A 16,862-nucleotide genomic window follows, 5' to 3' on the forward strand; every position below is an offset into this window, starting at 1 on the left:
CACCTTGAAAAGCACAGCAAGCTGGAGGCAGGCCCATGAGATGTTGGACACCAGGCTGTAAGTTTTATTGGGAGCAGAGAGCAGGGAGGAGCAGCCCTGCTTACACTGTACCTGTGCCCAGGGAACTTGGCAGACAAAGCTGTTTTCTTCTCTGTCTTTCCTTCCCTCTCTCTCTCTGTCTTCTCTCCCTTATCACCTCCTTCTTCCCCTATCTCCAAATGTAATTCATCATTCATTTAGTGAGTGCTTACTGTATGCTAGGCATTTTTCTAGCATTAAGAACATAGCAAAATGAAGCTACTAGCTTACATTCTAATGCAGTGCATCAAAAACCTCAATGTTGTCTGAATCATCTGGAATCTTGCCAAAAAGCAGAACTGGACTCAGGGGGTCTGGGGTGGGGCCAAGCACCTACATCTCTGAGAGCCTGGTGAGTGATGTTGATACTACCAGTTCACATTCTCTGTAGTAAAGGTCTAGCCTTGAGCACTGGTTCCCAACCTTGGCTGCAGTTAGGAATCAGCTGGAGTGCTCTATAAAATACTGATGCTTGGGTGTCTTCTCCAGAGCTTCTGATTTCATTGTTTGGGAGTGCAGCATGAGCTGGGATTTTTAAAAGCTCCCATGATGAATACAATGAACATCCAAGGTTGAGAACTACTATTATAGTGCGAGGTATAGATAGAAAAAAATACATCTATTTCAGATAAACACTATGAAGAAAAATAAAGCAAAGCAACAGAAGGTGAGAGAGTACATTGTTTTATAGTCAGTGGTCAGGAAAGGCCCCTGTAGGAGGTGACATTTGAGCAGATACCTGAAAATGGGCAGGACCGAGCCATGCAGCTGTCTGAGGAAAGAGCTCCATGTAGAGGAGACAGCATGTGCCAAGGTCCTGAGGTACAAGTGTGCGTGGCATGTTTGAGAAACAGCAAAGGAGACTAACATACAAGAACATTCACTAGGAGTTTTTATTAAAAACAGTGGTTCAGAATCATAGTCAAATAGTTCATCTGCTTTTAATGGGGAGTTGAGGCGCATAAGGCCTGAAGGAGTTCAAAATGAGTACTGTTCTAAGGAGGACTCGGAGATGGGCAAACACTTGGAAACAAGGGGAATCCTTGTGGCTATGTTAGGTCATTTAATCATCACAGGAATTGTATCAGATACACATCATTATCCTCCTTTTCAGAAAGAAGTGATCAGGGGCTCCTCCCAGGAGGTAAAGAATGCAGAGAGAGAAGCACTGAAAGACAGTCACCTCCTCCACACGTGCCTCCAGCTCCCAACCAGTCATAGCTGGTGCTCCTAAAAGCCCTGGAAGGTGGGCTGAGGGTTAATGTTGCATGGCAACATGGCAGGGCCATGGAACCCGGATATTTCTTTGGTCAAGCACCAGTCTAGACTTTGCTGTGAAGGTAATTTTTTAGATGAGGTTATCATTTAAATAAATGGATTTTGAGTAAAGGTGATTCTCCTCTGTAATGTGTGTGGGTCTCATGTAATAAATGAGCTGAAGGTTTTAAGAGAATATAGACTGAGGTCCCCGAGGAAGAGGGAAGTCTGCCTCAGGCTGCCTTTGGACTTGAGCTGCAGCATCAACTCTTCCCTGGGCCTCTGGTCGACCAGAGATGTTGGGCTTGTCTGCCTCCACAACTGCATGAGCCAGTTCTTTAAAATAACTCTCTCCACACACACACACACACACACACACACACACACACACACACTATTAGTTCTGTTTCTCTAGAGACCCCTGACTGCTACAGATGGGCACAACCAGTAATGTCATCCTCGTCTCTGAAAATTTCTGCTTCCAGGAAGGGGTGGGACTGAGACTGGCCTCCACCAGGGCCTCTTTAGAGCTGGCATTTCATCTTCCGTCTCCAATCAGGTTAAAAGGCTAAAAGATCTGGCCACACATGGAATGTTTTTAATAGCATTTTTAAACCTTAAAACGGATTGGGTGGATGAAATAGGGAATGAGGGCAAAGGCAAATAGAAGGAATATACTTCACTTTGCCTGTGGTTGATGAGACCACTACGCTTCTGACTTCTAGGGTTTCCAAAAAGTGAGAGAGGAGGGTCCATGTGGATCAGGGTTCAAACCTCCACCTGAAGATTGAGCAAAATGCTCTGTTTTTATGAGGCTGCTCTGCTAGGCTGGGGAATGACGGGAAACGAACACAGTCACAGATGCCATGCTAAAGCTCCAGGACTGAAAAACAGGACAAAAAAGTCTGGAGTGTCCTGGAGCCGTGACAAAACAGAAGACAGAAAGTGGAAAAAAATTAGAGAAAAGTGTTCGGTGATGCAATTCCACCCACAGGGGACGGTTGGGAAATACCATACAATTCTTCCTCAAAAAATGTTGGTCAAAATACTTACTGGTTCAAACATAATGACATTGAAGAAAGCAAGGAAATGCCATATAAATGATTTCAGATGAGTAGTCCTCTTTTATTCATTTTTGAGTAATTAAGACTGTGCCCCTAAAAGCACCCAGAAACCATTGTTACCTTGTAAGACTGACATTTTGAAAGTGCTTGAGGGAGAAATGTTTGGTGAGCCCAGGGAGCAGCACGGGTCTCCCACAGAAAACAATGGCTACACAAACATTCTCTTTCCTTCAAAAAAGGAATTGGGGGTGAGAAACTATCTCCACATAGCGGTGTCTATGAGAGAGTATAGGCGAGGGAACCAGGATATATGAAGAAAAAGGAAAGAGGGTACTATAAAAATTAAGTTCCTACACTTAAATGGGATAATTTCTGCTCCCTCTGCAACTGGGGTAGGGAAAACTAACCCTGCAGGTAGAGATACTCCTAGGACTCTTGGTGTGTGACCTCCCTCTCAAGGGACTGCCATTATTTTAAAAATGAATTAGTCTCCTTGAAAAGATGGAACTCATTCCTTGAGAATTAGTTTTGGAAACTGAGTAGACCGGAAAAAGAGTTAAAAACACTGAAGAAACAAGGCTAATGGATGGAGTTAGTGTCAACATCCTGGAGAGGTACAGCTGGGAAAAGAAAAAGGAGAGGCAAGAGTACTAGATAATGCAACTCAGTTCTCTGGGGCACCCAGGTCTCTGGAACGGTGGCCAAAGAACCTGCAGGCCATTTGCCCAACTCCATCAGGTAGCGGTGAGTACTCTGAAGAGTGCTGTCGTGATTTAACTTGCCATGGTCCTAAGAGGCACAGGAAGTTCCAAGTATTTGCCATGCTTTGCTGAGACCTCTGACACTCTAAGCTAAGGTGTCTTCACCTGGGTCAAGTACACTGTAACCTGCAGGACCCATTGAAACACAAAGTAGGTAGTGGCTTTCTTGGTGTGACCTAAGGGTAGGCCAACTTCCCACCAACCAACAAGTCCTAAAGGCCCCTTATAGAGCTTCTCCTTGGGGCTCAAGAAGGCCAGGAGAAGCCTTTTGTCCAAGAACCAGAGCTTTCCATATAGGCAGCACATTCCTACAATGACCCCATCAGCCTGAATCAGCTCCTCCAATGTCTCTGCTATCAACCAGCACAGCGCACTGCCCCAAGGCAACAGGTGTATTTTAATAATAGCTCTGTTTTACATTTGCAGAGCACTTTCCAGTTTATAATGTGTTTAAAAGTGTAAGGAGCAGGAGGATCTAAGGTCAGAATGCCTGGATTCAAATTCCATTTCCATGAGTTTCTTGCCGTTTTCTCACTGCGAAGTGAACATGATGACAGCGGCTACCACCTGGGGTTGTTGCTATACGAATAACAAGGGACAAACAGGTAAAGCACGTGGATCAATACCTGGCACATGGTCACACAATAAATACAGTTTGATGACTCTCCCCAACCCTGGAGCAGATGAGGGGACACAAGCTCAGAGAAGCTAAATGTCTTTCCTGGTGACAAGCCGAATCAGGGTTCTACATAATCAAACACACAGATGTAATTGTGCGTGTATGCTGGGAAGAGATGAGGGTATAGCAAGGGGATGGTAGGTAGGTATATGACTGACCAGAGAAAGCCACAGGACTTTGGGAGGGAATAGAGTACTAACAGAGAGGAAAGCGTACTCCAAAAGCAGAGAACAGGCTTTGCTTCTACAGAAAAGTCAAGGATTCTCTTCCATGGCCTAGGCCAGAATCAGCTAAATGCTTTCCCATCATGTGACAAATATACTGTTGATGTGCTGATGTAAGAATATTCTGTAAATCAATTCTGTAAAGCTACCCACATGGCATGCAGAGAAGTGTGATGTGCTGTATTAGTCAGGGTATCCAGTAGAATATATGTATACATACAAAGAGATTTCTTTTAAGGGATTGGTTCATACATTTATGGAGGCTGGCAAGTCCAAAATCTGCAGGTGGGCCTGCAGCCTGGAGACCCAAGCAAGAGCCGATGCTACAGTAAAATCTAAAGGCCATTTGCTGCCCATGCCCTTTGCTCAGGGAAAGCCAGTCTTTTGTTCTAGTTTGTCCTTCAATTGATTGCATGAGGCCCACCCACATTATGGAGGGCAACCTGCTTTACCCAAAGTCCACTGATTATAATATCAATCTCCTCCATAAACATCTTCACAGAAACTTCCAGAATAATGTTTTAGCCCTTATCTGGGCACCATGGCCCAACCAGATTGATACATAAAAGTAACCATCACATATGCCCTTGGTAGTTGGCCTTCAGAGATTCCTTATCTCAGAAAATTATGAGATCTCCAAAGAAAACATATGAGGTCTACAGAGACTTTAGGGGGAAAGGCAGTAAAACCCACAAAATGCAAGATAGTGGCTAAGTCATATGGGAAGACAGGGTGGGAGAAGAGAGGAGCACACAGGTAGGGCAGCAGTATTGGTAATGTGCCAGTTCTCAAGTTGGGTGGTAAATTCATAGGTATTCATTATGTTTTATAATTCACACATCTCCCATGTACATATCAAATATCACAACTCACATAAAGGGTAAAAAATCAAGCTTTCAGGCCAGGTAGCAAGACCACTTTCTCAATACAGCCTCTCCTGACAACTCCTGAAGAGAAATCTCCTTCTGTGATCAAACCATCTACTCTACCCACAGGCTGATATTGCTGGGCAACATTTCGTGTGCATAGGCCTTCCCTTCTCAAATGAGTTTTAAGTCCCTTATGTTCCGGGACAATTTCTTACAACGTCTTTTTATTCCCCCGCGGAGTCTGGCTGAATGTCTGAGTAACTCAATAAAAACTCATTGATGGCTGAAAAACAAGGTGGGTGGGGACAAGGATAACAAAAATAAACCAGCGGAAAAGCAGAGGTGCTGGGGCGGCACTGGGCTTCAGGTTTATAGAAGGCATTAACAGCTCCAGAAGTTGGCTTGAGGGATCAGAAGCCAGGCAGGGTCACATTGTACAATTTTTACGGGCCTAGAAATGAAACAATGCCCATGTGGTGGAGACTATAAATGGTACCCGTGCTAATAAAAATAACACAGCCAGGCTTGTAGAAGGGGATGCACACAGACAGGTAAGAGCCTGGATCATCTGTGATGTCCAGACTATGATCCCAGGGATGTGGCCCGTCAGTCCCAAGTGTTCTTAAGAAAACAAAGTACGACACCATGGTACTTCTAACCCAGTCCCCAGCAAACTTCCAATCTTCTACAACTTCTTGCCTAGTCCAGTCAATAGTTTGGATGGTAACAGTGCTGCCATTATTGACAGGACTCTTCCAAAAAGCCAACAGTGAGGAGAGCTCATATATCTTCAAATTTCTAGTTCACACTCTGTTCATTGTTCTCATCAGGACTCCTCAACCCTAAACTTGAGGTGCTCCCATTTGTCCCATGAACCCCAGTTCTGACTTACTCAATTGTGGTTAAAGGAGATCAAGGCTGTATGTGGTGGTGAGAGCTCTCTCCTATTGGAAACAAAGGGTCACCTGGGAAGAAAGATAGCCTTGGATATATGCTCACCACACAGAGAGGCTAGCAGAATGCTGGATGGGGATCATTTCTCTACTCAACAAACTCTGGGGGATCAGGCTTGGAGAATGACAAGTACAACTGCTGAGAGAAAAATGGAGAGACTCCCAGTGGCTTATAAAGGGATCAGGGTAAAAGGTCACTTCATACGCTATCATATAGGAGAGAAGGCAGACATTCAAATGACTTTAGCCCTGTTTCCAGCCAGTCTCATCATTAACAGGCGAATACGGCTCTCTGAAGTGACACGGGCAGCTCAGTGACATGTCACATCACTGTCAGAACTAGACTAGGTTTCCCCACTCCACAGCCAATGCTCTTTCTACCATGACATGCTCATGGATAGATCATTTCTGCCAATTGCCACATACAGGAGTTGAAGTTTGTATAAAATGACACTGAATCAAAGAAAGGTCCAGATTAGAATACATGAATCTCTACGAAGGAGGTTGGAGGGCAGCACTGAGAGGAAAATAATTCTCTCCTTACACAAAATGGAAAATCATTAGGGGCTACATCAAACTGAGAACATTTCACGAACCCACCACTAAGACCTACACATTGGTTCCAACAGTTCCAAAATTTCTCACATTTAGAAGAAAGTGCTCCTTCCTGGTGACAAAATTCTCAACACCAGCCCGTTGTTTGGCACGAGAGGGAACAAGTGAGAGCATGAAATGCATCCCTGGAAATGCAGAATAAAAAGGTTATGTCCAGCTCACATGCAGAAATCCTGCCATTGCAATGGAGCGTGATTCCCACAGCCATGCTCCAGCTCTGAGCTCAGATCACCTCTAAAAGCGTGAGGCTGCCAGCCATACCAATCCTGGTCACAAAAAAGGAGCTGTACCTCAGGATTTCATTATTTCTAAGACTACCCATTTGAGAAGCAGGAAGGAGAATTTTTTGTCTCACAAACACATTTTTTCTTCTCCAGCCTCCATTTACACTACTGCTCTTCTTCTAGAATTGGAAATTGAGCGCTGTTGTTTACTTTCTTATGCGTTCCCTGAGGTTTGATTGTTGATGTCTGTGCGAGTCAGTGATTAGCATTCTGACTTCAATTCCTTCTTTAGAGTCGGCCAAGGAGCCCAAGAAGTTGGCCTCAGCCACTCCCTAGGAACAATAGGCCCTTTCTACAAAATACAGGTTTGTCTTCCTTTTCAAATACACAGGAGTCGGGCCCCTGGCAGAGAGGTCTACCTGGCTGCACAGAACATTCACTGTGAAGCAGAGGGCTCCCCATGCAAGAGAAACAACTTGCAAGTCTTATGTTTAACCGAGTCAAGATTGTACCCCTAATTCCATTTATAGAACTTAAAATGGTGAACTGTATGCTCCATCAGAAAGCAAACAGATACAGCCAGAGAAGCAATCTCCTGGAAATACCCGGCTCTTAACAGCCTGGCCTGGAGGAGAAGTTGGGCTGCAGAAAGCACGCCTTACAGGGACTCTCCCACCCTCTCCACCTGCCAATTTAAGAATTCCTTCAGTGCTCCACTCACTTAGGACTTCCCCTTTTACCTGTCCTACTCACAAAAGGCAGTCCAGTTGACCTTACTGTTTCTCTAGCACTTAAACTTGGTCATTAGCAAATGCAATGTCCATCTGGATGAGGCCTGGCTGGCTGAGGAGGGATGGAGGTCTCGCCACCACAGGGCCCAGAGCACACTGATTCACTACTGTACCGAGGGAAAGGGAATCTTGGCCTCCAGAAGCTAAAGTTCACATCATCAGGCTCTCTACTCTTCTTTCCCCATCAGGTCTCCTTCATGAGAGACAATCTTGCACATGAGCTTGCTTTCCCAGCAAAGAGACATGGCGTCTGCTAGTAGTCCCTTTCTGCCCTTTACTAAACCGGGCGATTTAACCTGTGCGCCAGTTTCTCTGCAGTGTACAAGGACAGTGAGAGCGCCATCCTGCTTCTCTCACACAGTTACTATCAGGATGGACCAGATAACCAAGGCAAATATTTTAATAACTGGTTTCCAAATGTTATTTTCATTCCTTTCACCGACATGGGCGTGGGGTCTGAGGACATCAAGAGCTCAGACATGGGCATATCAGCAGAAGGAACGTCTGCTTCTTATCAGCCCAAGGCCCTCCAAAGATTTGTAAAGCCATGGAAACTCAGGGGGTGGCTCCAAAAGCGGTGACTCCCACCTCAACAATAAATCTCTCAAAAGGACTTTGGAAAAGTCCATAGATTCAAGGCTCTTGCTTTCATTTCCTGCACTTCTGTGAAGGGTGTACAGAGGTGGTGAGAGTCTGGGGTGGGGGGGCGCGGGGCGGAGGGGGAAGGGATGCTGGGGGATAGAGCTGTATACACTGTCCTCTAATCCCCCTGGAATATTATTCTAGTTACAAGTTAACCCTGTGGTCCGAAAATACTTCCCTGAGAAGCTCCATCAGCATGGGGAAGTTGGAAGGTAGGATTATTTAGGATAGGGAAGGATAATCTGTTTGAGAACTGATTCTTTCCTTTTTGTTTAATTTGGTTTTTGGCCCTTTTGTTAATATGCTAGTATTTTAAGTTAAGCACCCAAAGGTTTGGGACTTAGTGTCCTTAAGTGAGACTACAACAGACCAGACTAGACTAAATCAAGATATTTTTTGGCTACTCGGGCCGAGGAGTCCAACAGTCCTAAGCACAGAGGCAGTGTGCCACAAAATTGCTCCATTATCCCAATGCTGATAATCTAATCTAAAGCTGCTTAAAAAACATCTGAAGGCCAGGACAGAGAATATAAATAAAGGAGTCAGATGCCACACACACACACACACACACACACACACACCATGACCACTAAAACTTCCAAATGATTTACACACTAGGAAAACTTAGTTCTTACAGAACTTTTGTCTGTTTCAGAAAAAATTAACAAACTTTACCCATGACGAGTCATTGTGAATTGTTTCCCAGAGCTAGTGTGTCTGGGCACTAACCCATGTTCGCTCCTGTTCTTTATATGACACTATATGACTTCCAGGTTTAGCACATTTTTACCCAATGTACCAACAACAACAGGAAATAGGCCTTGTGAATTCACTCTCCTTCTCCCTTCTCCCACTTCCTTCTCTCTTTAACCCCCAAACTAGCATCCCTTCCAGGTAATGGTCATTATCCACAGACTGTCTTAAGCACTCTTCTCCCATTGACCCACTCTCATTCATTCATTCATTCATTCAACCAGATTTCTTGAGTACCTACTATGTGTCAACACTGTGGTTGATGCCAGAAATAAAGTACAGAACTAAACAGACACATCCCTGTTCTCACGATGCCTACCTTACAATGGGGAGAGAGACAAAATAATGAGTAAACAAACAAAACATCTGCAAGTTATAATACTGCTAAGAAAGAAGCAAGCAAGAGTTGAAGGAGCCTGAAAAGAGAAAAAGAAAGATAGCTTTTCTTTATCTCTAAAACCTTAGAAATATAAATTTATTTTAGCTCTTGACTCTTACACTCACAGGGCAGTCAGTGACCTATCTCTGCCTAAAGTTTCCTTTCAATCTTAAAATGGAGAGGAATTACACAATTGAGATCATTCAGCCCCGACTCCTTCAGCTCAGTTCTCTCAACCTCCAGGAAGGAAACTCCTCATTTCCCAGAGGCACCCTGTGAGGCTCTGTGGATTATTCAAAATACCTCCCAAAACTTAACATGCATTTTCTTTCACTTGGTGCTCTAGGGAAACTAAAAAAAAATAAAATAAAATAAATCAGTCAAGTCATTTGCACAATGAAAACCTGACCATTAAAGGCCCATAAGGGTAGAGCATTTTTTAAACTTCTTGGTACCTCAACTGGCTAGCCCATAAATATTCCTTTAATTTTTTTTTTTTTACTGAAGATAACTAAGTCCGTTTGTTTTAATCCCCAAATTTCTCTGACCTTTTCTTTCAAACCCCATGTTCTACATCTTAAATTATGTTTATCACACTTCTCTTGATCTTCTATATTTATACACACTCTTGTAAAGTGTGACTAAAACAGGAAAAAAATTCTAAAAAGGAACTGACTAATGCAAAGGTTAGCAAAAGGGTTATTTTCCTTGAAACTTGTATTATTTTTAGTGTATTTCAGTGCTTTTTCCTCAATCAGCGTTTAGTCAACTAATGACACCTGGGTATTTTCTTTCAATGCCTGTACTAACAGTATTTTCCCTTTCTGTGTGTGAATGTTTGGGGCCCTCCTTACACATCACTATTTAAGGGTACTGACTGGATTCATTTTTTCTAATTTTCCAGTGATTTCTGACATTGTACAATTTAGATTATAAACTGCTTATGGGCAGGGACTATGTCTCTTCCTGCTACGCTTACTATCAAAGCACTTGGTGATAAGCCAAGTTCTTTATGGACCATTAGATAGGCTCTGATGATCGTGCTGATAGCTTTTGAGGCCAACCCAGCTTTGCTCTTCAAAGTTTAAGTTTATTCACTTGTATGAACGTTTTGTTTCAGTTCTTTTGTTACCAAGAGATCACAGGGAGGGGGAGGGCGGTGCGCTTCTTATATAGCTTCACTGATCTGCTCTAATTCCAGCTATTCTATTATTACACACAATCTTAACAATCTTTTTCTACACATTAGACACCACATCACTTAACACATGGAAGATGATTAAAAACTACCTCCAAAAGTATTTTATTGAGTGGAAAGCCTGGAGGTAGGAACCTGTCCCACTGCCTTTTTAAAAAAAAAATATGTTTTTATTGATTTCAGAGATGAAGGAATTGGAAGAGAGAGACAAAAACATCAATGATGAGAGAGAATCACTGATTGGCTGCCTCCTGCACACTTCCTACTGGAGATTGAGCCTGTAACCCAGGCATGAGCCCTGACCAGGAACAGAACCATGACCTCCTGGTTCATAGGTCAATGCTACACCACTGTGCCACACAGACTGGGCCCATTGTCCTTTATAGATCAACTAGAGGCCCGGCACACAAAATTTGTGCACTGGGGGAGGGGGTGTTCCTTAGCCCGGCCTGTGCCCTCTCGCAATTCGGGATCCCTCGAGTAGGGTCCCTAGGCCTGGCCAGCAATCAGGGCCTATCGGGGCTTTCCTTCCCCTGGCTGCCAGCAGTTGGCCCTGCCCCTGCCACTGCTACTGCTTGCCATCTGTGTGATGCTGCTCCCCCCTCCCCCACCACCGGCCACCTCCCTCTGATGGATCACCCAGCAGAGGGAGGCCCCTAACTGCCCTCCCCTGCTGGCCTGATCTCATCCCAACTGCACTCTCCTGCCGGCCTCATCTCGCCCCCAACTGCCTCTGCCTGCCTGATCACCCCTAACTGCCCTCCCCTGCCGGCCTGATCACCCCTAACTGCCTCTGCCTCGGCCCCACCACCATGGCTTTGTCTGGAAGGAAGTCGGATGTCCGGAAGATGGCTGGTCAACCCGGTCTAATTAGCACATTACCCTTTTGTTAGTATAGATAGATTATATAGGATAGGATTGCTTAAATGGGGGTTGGGGGGAGCCTTTTTCAGCAGGAGGAGATGCTCTTGGCAGACAAAAATACATAATCCCTATATCTGGACTGATAGCCAGTCATATGCACTATACTACCAAACCAGTCATTAAAAAATTGAACGGCTTTCTTACACCTTATACCAAACAGCTGTTGCCCTTAAAACCCTCCTCAGCCCCCACCTTAGGTTCTGCCTTCGTAGCTCACCCAGATTAGGTTCTGATTGGTCAGTTTCTATGCCAGTCAGCATCAAAAGCTCCGCCTCTTGGGCAGCCATTGGCTCCTCGCACTTTACCCAGATTAGGTTCTGAATGGTCAGTTTCTATGCCAGTTAGTGTCAAAAGCTCTGCCTCCTAGGCAGCCATTGGCTCCTGGCACTCACCCAGATTTGGTTCAGACCAGTCGGTTTCTATGCCAGTCAGTGTCTCGGGGCCTATCTCTGGGCCTGATCAAAGAGGCAGGGCTGAGCAGCCCCCTGGAGGCCTGAAGAGAAACAGGTGCTGCTGCTGGTGAAGCCTGGAGAGAAAGAGAGAGGCAACACTGATCAACAGCTGCCACTAAGGCTGCGGATCAGATCCTGCCTCTCTCTCTGCAGGCCTCTCTCCAGGCCTGATCTGCAGCCCCCTCGGCAGTCAGTGCTGGGTCGCTGTGCGGGTACCACGGCAACCCAGCACTGACTTCCAGCGTTCGGTTGAGCCTTCAGTCGTTGCGGACGTTATGGACCCTGGCTCTTTATATAGACAGATTCCTTCTTACCACCGGTTATAGTAAGGAAAGATATGATGGAAATATTATAAAAACAGAACTCTAAACTGGAGTTGAAATTATAAGAATTTTAGAACATAAAGAGGCAGGCTAGGTGGGCATGGTCCAATGAACTCTGAGGTCAACATACCTGATGACATGGACCATGAGCAAACTCATCTGTGGCTGCCTTGGTTCAGGCCCTCATCATCTCTTGCTTAATATCCTGCAACCCACTGTCTCCCCACTCTCCCTGCCTACACACACCAGTCTCTAGTCTCCATGGATCCTACTGTGATCCACCAATACACCCTGTCAACCCACAGACTGAATTGCGGCATTCTAAATGCATGACCTGTTCTCCTAAACTCCTCAGCCTGATGGTCAAGCACCTTTAGCTCCCCACCATCTCATACCCTACCCCCATGTTTTCTTTCCCTTAAAATTGTCCCTTGCTATTCTTCCAACAACCATGTGTTTTCCACTTACCTTAGCTCAGGCTATTCATGGAATGCCATCACTTCTTTCTCTAGTTCTAACACCTATTCATCCTTCAAAGCCAATTTGAAATATGATCTCATCTTTGAACCTTTCCTAAATTCCCCTCATAGTCCACAGCAGATTGAGAGCATCCTTCTGGCTCCTCACATTTAGCACATGATACTATAGTTAACCAAGTATACAGTTGACTCCTTCCAAAAACTGTGTAATCTCTGTTCATAGGCAGAGCCCCTGACACACAGTAGGTGCTCATCTGTTACACTGACATTAATGGCCTCAGTTTTGCTACTCAGCTACCCCAAAGAATACTACTCAGAAAGACAGGGAATGCCCTTGAGAATTTCATCCCAAGAAAAGGCCAAGGATAGGTCTGGAAGAAAAATCTACCTCTGGCTACAAAACTAAAAATACTGAAACTCTTTACTCCTAGAGGAGAATGGCTGACTTAAAAAGGAATGAAAGACTCATATCGACTATGGCAGGGATGAACCTTGAAACATTAAGCTAAGTGAAATAAGCTGGTCACAAAAAGACAAATATTATACAATTCCACTTACATGAGGTACCTAGGATAGGCACATTCATAGAGACGGAAAGTAGAATCACAGTTACCAGGCACTGGAGGCAAGGGGAAGGGGGTGTTATTATTTAGTGGGTACAGAGTTTCAGTTGGGATGATGAAAAAGTTCTAGAGATGGATAGTGGTGATGGTTGCACAACAATGTAAATGTGCCTAATGAAATTGTATTATACAGATAAAATGGTTAAAATTGTAAATTTTGTGTTATATATTTTAACCACAATTTTGTTAAATATATTTTATTGATTTTTTACAGAGAGGAAGGGAGAGGGATAGAGAGTTAGAAACATCGATGAGAGAGAAACATCATTCAGCTGCCTCCTGCACACCCCCCACTGGGGATGTGCCCACAACCAAGGTACATGCCCTTGACTGGAATCGAACCTGGGACCTTTCAGTCCCCAGGCCGATGCTCTGTCCACTGAGCCAAACCAGCTAGGGCTAACCACAATTTTTTAAAGTAGAAAAAAACACACACAATAACTGAGAGCCCCTCCCCCCACAAATTAACAAAACAAAACATAGGAGCATGAAGGATAGTGATACAGTGGATTTCAATTTGTTCATCAACTCTCAGATTCCTGGGAAGAGGGATCCCCCTCAAAATCTTACAATGGAAGTTTCAGAACTAAAGGTTGGAAGCCCTGCCTTCCACTATAGGATCAAGTCTATGGAATGTATTCAAATATACCTTTAATTAAATTCAACCAATACAGTAATCCCCTAATTGGCAGAGGAAATGTTCCAAGACCCCCAGTGAACTGCCTGAAACCATGGATATGATGAACACTATGTATGGTATGTTTTTTCCTATACAGACATACTTACGATAACATTTAATTTATAAATTAGGCACAGTAAGAGACTAACAGCAATAACTATGAATAAAATAGAACAATTATAACACTATACTGTAATAAGAGTTATGTGAAGGTGGTCTCGCTCTCTCTCAAAATATCTGGAATTTTTCATTTCTCAATTTTGGAGCACAGTTGACCACAGGAAACTAAAACTATGGACCTTGAAACCGAGAATAAGGGGGGCTACTGTATATATTGAGCACCTCCAATGTGTCAGGCCTCGTGCTACACACTGAAAGGAGATCAAAGTTGATTAAAAAATAGCCCACGGCATCCTAGGGCGAATGAGACACGTACCTAAATAACTATAGCACTGCGCTGACTTGGATTGAGCTTTAGCAAAAGAAATACAAATGCAGTATGGGAGAAAGAACAACAGTGAGTTCAAGAAAGATTTCCAACATGAGTTAAGGGAAGGCAAATTCATAAGCATTTAATGAAGGAAGTTGGATTGTGACCTGGGCCCACTTGTACCTTCGCATCCCCACTAGCACATGGAGAGGGGCACTCGGTCTGCCCAAGGGCCCTTCCAGCTGGAGGACTCCGCCACTCTCCATGTCATGTAACAGGGAGGGTGGCCGCAACACTTTCCACGTTGGCCTGGGTCTGACCCCGTGTGGCATTTTTATCCTCTTGACCTTTATCTGCATTTGTTCCATTCGGCTACTTAGGAAAAAGCTCCATAATCAAAAAACCTGCCCTGGCCAGGTATCTCAATTGGTTGGTGCGTCCTCCCCATATGCCAAGATTTTGGGTTCAATCTCCATTCAGGGCACATACAAGAATCAACCAATGAAAGCATAAATGGGTGGAACAACAAATTGATGTTTCTCTTTTCCCCCTCTCTCTACCCCCCCTCTCTTCTCTCTCTAAAAATCAATAAATAAAATAGTTAACAAACCTTGTATGTATTCTATTTTTCCTCTTTATTGATACATTTTAAAGTATCTGGCAGGATAACTATCTAGGTTTCCAGAAATACAGAAGAAACAGACACATAGACACTAGATTATTTTACTCTCAAAGTTCAGTTTCTAATACTCAAATCTAATTTTGCACATTTCTCAACAAGATCCAACTACCTAAAACAGCCCTAATCTGCCTTTTCTAGATTATTTGTACTTATAGAATGAAATGCATAGTGCCTTATTAAAACAAACATTTTAAAGAAATTAAAATAAATAAACTGTATCCTATCAACTTTGAGGAGTTTGTAACTTTGATTTTTTTTAAAGATGCATATGCAACAGAAGTGTTAATACATGCAAATACCATTAAATTCTGCTTTCCTTCCATTTGTCCCATATGTCTTCAGAAAAATGAGAAAGCCTGGCTCACGTAGAAAAGAAATAACATTGTCTCCCATTTTATGAATGCACTTTTAGAGGAGCAACCTATTACAATTATCCCTTTGCAGTACTTCACTGATTTAAGTACGGATGGAAGAGAGGAAGAATTCTGAACACGGGCCGCATTATGTCCCAATGGCAGATCTTCAGAGTAGGATGACAGTGGCTTATGAAGTCAGCCTGGGCACTTTCTGTCTGGACACCTTGGGCAAGTTATATAACCACTCTAATCCTCAATTTCCCTGCCTGTTAAGTAGCTTGGTAATAATAATAATACCTAACTCAGAGTGTTGTATTGAGAATTGAATGAGCATGTAGTGACATAAAGCTCTTCACACAGTATCTGGTATGTAATAAAGATTTAATAAATGTTAGTTTTTGTTATTAGTTACCTTGTATTCTTATTCCAATGCAACCACTGGCTGCTTTTCAACCTTAGACATTTCACTGAGCTTTTTTGCAGCTTCCTTGGTTCTCCCTAGTTCTATCTCACCTTATAAGGATAATAGGGGGGGAAACTGAAGTCACATCTATAAAAAAAAAAAAAAAAATTGAGCTACAGGAAAACATTCAACTTCCTTGCTAGTTTGAAAGGAACAAGCTGCCATGTGTGGGTGCCTATGTTGAGGGGGCCCACATGGTAAGGAGCTGATGGCAGCCTCTGGCCAACAGCTAACTAGAAGCGGAAACCCTCTGCTAACAAAAATGGATCTCCCCAGTCAAGCCTCAGATGAGACCACAGCCTGGCTGACAAATGACTTGTAGCCTTGTGAGATCCTAAGTGGATGTCCCACATAAGCCCTGTCCAGATTCCTGACCCACAAAAGCTATGGGATAGTAAATGTGTGTTGTTATAAACCACTACGTATATAGTAATTTGTTATGCAACAACAGAAAACTAATATTAATGTGGAGTTTGAGAATGCAGAAACATACACGTGATATAAAATACACTCACATACATACACATACATGCACAAACACACAAGGATTCCTATGATTTAATATCATTGCCTAGTGATTTAGCCTTATTGGAACACTATGGCAGGGAAGAACAGTACACCAAGGACAGTTATTTAGGAGCAAATGGTAACAATCTTCTCCATACTGCTGGGGTGTTGGGGGAAAATTATACTTTCCTATGGCATTTCATCAAGTAATAGCCAAAGGTTTGTTTTCCATTTATTTTCATATTAGGTAAGTCAGCCTTTCTGGAAACCAAATTGGGCAAGAGATTTTGTCAAGGTCCAAATCCCCTTGCCAAACTGAATTACCTTATGGGCATGATGGGAAATCTCTCGGGATTTAGTTATGGGAAAGGTTCACAAATCAGACGCCTAGATTGAACAGCGAACATGCAACTTAGTTCAAGTTAAATCAACTGACCCAAACCAGGAGGTCAAGATG

At 43.6% G+C, this 16,862-nt stretch overlaps 1 protein-coding gene across 4 annotated transcripts in view; it reads right to left on the reverse strand.

Annotated features, from left to right (window-relative positions):
- The window catches only part of ETV6 (ETS variant transcription factor 6), a 232,759-nt gene that overhangs the window by 174,284 nt on the left and 41,613 nt on the right, over positions 1 to 16,862 (reverse strand). The window contains exon 2 of one of the 4 annotated variants that reach the window (XM_070410680.1): positions 11,804 to 11,937. The exons of the other annotated variants lie outside the window; for them this stretch is intronic. The gene's annotated coding sequence lies outside the window, so the exon portion shown is untranslated. The remainder of the gene's footprint in view (positions 1 to 11,803; positions 11,938 to 16,862) is intronic. 4 annotated transcript variants of the gene reach the window in all.

The sequence above is a fragment of the Myotis yumanensis genome, unplaced genomic scaffold (genome assembly GCF_028538775.1).
Source record: "Myotis yumanensis isolate MYYU_CA2020_CCGP unplaced genomic scaffold, mMyoYum1.0.hap1 SCAF_3, whole genome shotgun sequence".
NCBI classification, from domain to species: Eukaryota; Metazoa; Chordata; class Mammalia; order Chiroptera; family Vespertilionidae; genus Myotis; species Myotis yumanensis.